At 53.2% G+C, this 3663-nt stretch overlaps 1 pseudogene; it reads right to left on the reverse strand.

The window, feature by feature from the left end:
• Positions 1-1130: 1130 nt before the first annotated feature.
• Positions 1131-1675, reverse strand: LOC101588188 (annotated as a pseudogene).
• Between the last annotated feature and the right edge of the window lie 1988 nt (positions 1676-3663).

The raw sequence follows: 3663 nt of genomic DNA on the forward strand, positions 1-3663 counted from the left end.
TACACATACTGAGGGTGGGCAAAGCTCCACTCTTGGCTTCTGCAGTGCCTCTCAGCCTGGAAGTAGATGACCCAAGAGGCCTTGTACCTCTACCCCCTCTTTGAAGGCCTTTATTACCCCACTTTACAAAGGGAATGAAAGGTCCAGGCCCCTGAGTGAGGCTAAGTAAGCCTGCCTAGATGGTTACCTCTGTCTCTCAAGCTCCAGTCTCTGATGGGTTTCAGGTATGTACAGATGCCAGAACTGAGACCTTCCTACCCCTAAAGCCTAAATGGCAGTGTGACCCTGAAGACATTAGTAAATAGGAACTGGTGATCCCAGGAAGCAGCTGGCCAAGTCCAGGCTGGAAAGGGAAGCCTAGTTTGGTTCCCCCAAGGGGCCACCACCCCCACAGCCTCTCTGATTGTGGCTTCTAGGGGTAACAATCTGGTACATGGGTGTATGTCCTTCCCTCTTGCCCCAAAGGAGGCCAGGGGTGAGTGGTCTTGGTTTCTCGGGTCCACACCACAGAGCCCAATCATTGTTTCCAAGATTAAAACCCTCTGAGTTAAAATCTTCAAAGCCTTACATAGTTGGTGGCTGCTGGGCCCCCAGTGGCTCTTCTCACCAGGGTCACTTTTGGGGCCATTTCTCCTTGCCGCCCTATGAGGCCTTAGGGGCCAGGCTCCCCATGTGCTCCTCTTTTGCCCTTTTGTCCCTGATGGCCTGGGATTCCTTCGGGTCTAGTAGGGCCTGGGGTCCTACATGTCTAGAACTCCAGGTATCCCCAAGAGGCCAGGAGGTTCGGGGGACCAATGGGTTCTGGAGGGCCAGGGGAGCCTGGGGACCCAGTAGGTCCCTGAGGCCAGTGGCTGCTGGCCTCAGTGAAGGTGTCAGACAGCAATAAGTCTCCATGCTGAGAGATCTGGACATAAGGTGCCTCCACCAGAAGGTCGGGGTCCAGGGAACCAAAAGGCCCTAGTGGACCTGGAGGTCACCTCTCTCCAGGGATGCTTACAGCTCTGGCCTGGCCAGGGCATTTTGGTGGGCGCTGTGGATCTGGTGGGCCTCACATTCCTGCAGGGCCCTGGCTGCCAGCATCTCCTTGGGGCTGTGGGGCCAGGCAGCCCCCACATACCCACTCAGTCATCTCAAGGGAGAAATGGGGCCCTCATAGTCTCTCTGTTTCCTGGTAGCACTTGGAGACCTTTGTCTCCAGGGCTAACCTGGGCAGCCAGGGAGCCCCAGAGTGGGGGAGGGTCTTCAGGGGTAGGTAGGGTTGGGGGCACTGCCTGCTCAATGTCAGTCAGTACAGCCACCTTGGCCTCTAGTGCCTTCAGTTGCTCCTACAGCTCTGTCACTTTGCTGCAGTTAAGACAACTGAGAACGCTGTGGGCTGAAGCTGCCTGACCACATGGGCTTCCTGAAGCCAGAGAAGCCTGCAACTTCCTTGCAGCTCACTCCTGAGTGCCCAGGACAGCACCTCCACTTGTGGGTCACTGTCTTGTACATCACCTTGCATGTGGGTCTCACCACATTTCTGTAGCTGCTGCCCGGGCAGCTCATGGGCCGGGGCAGTCCTGCAGCACTTGCTGAAGGTAAGTTCCATTTTGCACATGGCATAAGAGTGTACGGGTTACACATATGAGCACCAGTTCGTGAATCCAGAAAACAGGTTGCTTTCAAAGGACCACATGGGGCCGGGGAGATGGCTCGGTAGAATAAGAGCTTCCCTGGCAAGCACAAGGTCCTGAGTTCAATCCCCGGTTTTGCAAAAAAAAAAAAAAAAAAAAAAAAAAAAAATCAAAGGACCACATGCTGTCATCTCCTAGGAGCAGCAGTAGAGGCAGAGTGCCGAGCCCCGCAGCCCACCCAAGCTGTGCAAGGCTGCCCCTAGCTGCTGGCCCAGCCCACCACACTGCCAGTGTCCTGGACATGCAGAGACAAGTTCCCAGGCCCAGGGCTGAGCTTATCCGGTCAACAGAGAGGAAAGTGCTGCCCGCCCCTCTTCAGCAAAGGCTGACCATGGCCTGACAGTCAAACAGGACAAAAAGGCAAAAGATGGGAGGTACATTTTATAGAGAACTGGTAAGAGTCATCAAAGGTTCTGAATGCCTACCAATAAACAATTGGTTTGGGATTCGGGCAGTGAAGGATGTAGCCTGAGTCTTTTGGGAGCCAGATGAAGTGTAGCATCACAAAGCCACAGAAGGGATTGGGGCTGAGTAGGCCTCCTCAAAAAATAGGGACACAGGCCTGACTAAGGTGAGGCATATTTGGACTCCCTCTCCCCCACCCCTGAGGCAGGCACCTTAATTTAATGGTGCTGAGTGAAAATAAATCCCATCTCTGGTTACTTTAACCTTTGGGGGATGGACAGGGTTATTGTTTTTTGCTGTACTGGGGATTGAACCCTGGTCCTTCACATGGAGCTATAACTCCAGCCCCGTTTTATTTATTTTTTTTTAAATTTTATTTATTTATGTGTGTGTGTGTGGCCAGCTCAGCCCACCAGGGGGCAGGGCTGGCTGGCATGTGGTGCTGGGGGATTGAACCGCAGTCCCTGTGCTTTGCTAAGCTTGTTCTAAGTAGGTGCTTTAGACCACTGAGCCATCTCACCAGCCCACCCCGTTTTATTTTTGATACAGGGACTCACTAAGTTACTCAGGCTGGGCCGGAACTTGTGATTCTCCTGCCTTAGCCTCTCAGAGTGCAGGGATTACAAATACGTACTATCATGCCGAGGTTTAACATCCAACATTAGAAAGGCGCAATGACTTTCAGGCATGTTAGCGTTCTGAGCCTCTCCTGGTGATCTGGAGTCCTCACAAGGTGGGCAAAGTAGACTGCAGGCCCAGCCACCCACTGGGCCAAGTATCCTAACTGCATGGATGTCCCAGGCTGTCCCTGCAGCAGGATATGAGATCATTCCAAAGGTCCCTGTGGTTTCTCTGCTTACAAAATCCGTGTGCCCACAGCTATCTTGGCACAAATTGTGCTAACTAAATCAGTAGTGGTGGAACTCTCCTGGCGGCATGGCCCACTAGTGCCTGGTACCCGTGGGGTGAGCCAGCCGAAGAAGGAAATAGAACAGCTGTCCAGAGCAAGAAGCCTCCAGAAAATGGTCTGAGAGACCATTTTCTTATGGGCAGAATGTGGGCAATGCCAGTGTGAGGCTGTGTTCCTCCGTCATTAGACCTCTGTGCTGTGCGGAAAATTGTCTTCCATTCAAGCACACTGAAAGCAAGACCAGCGAGGTCATGTTTCAGATACAGTATGGGTGAGCAGAAGCCCTGGCTCTCCCACTTACAGACAGACCTGTGAACGTGGAAAATTCCCCTTCCCTGCCCAAGTCTTGGTGGCCTCTGTCATGATACTGAGATGGAAAAAAAAGGGGCCGGCCAAATACCTCAGCAGATTAAAGCATCTGCTTAGATGCAGGAGCCTGGAGTTTGATCCCTGGGCCTGCGGTGCCAGCCCCACCCCCAGGGCGCACTGAGAAAGCAATTGAGACTGGGCATGGCGGCACGCACCTGCAATCCCAGCACTTGGGAGGCTGAAAACAGAAGGATCACTAGGAGTCTGATCTTCACAGTGAGACCCAGTACACCTTGTAGACCCTGTCCTAAATACAAAGAAGGAAGGAAGGAAGGAAGGAAGGAAGGGAGGGAGGGAGGGAGGGAG

The sequence above is a fragment of the Octodon degus genome, unplaced genomic scaffold, assembly GCF_000260255.1.
Source record: "Octodon degus isolate 3935 unplaced genomic scaffold, OctDeg1.0 scaffold00195, whole genome shotgun sequence".
Taxonomy (NCBI): Eukaryota; Metazoa; Chordata; class Mammalia; order Rodentia; family Octodontidae; genus Octodon; species Octodon degus.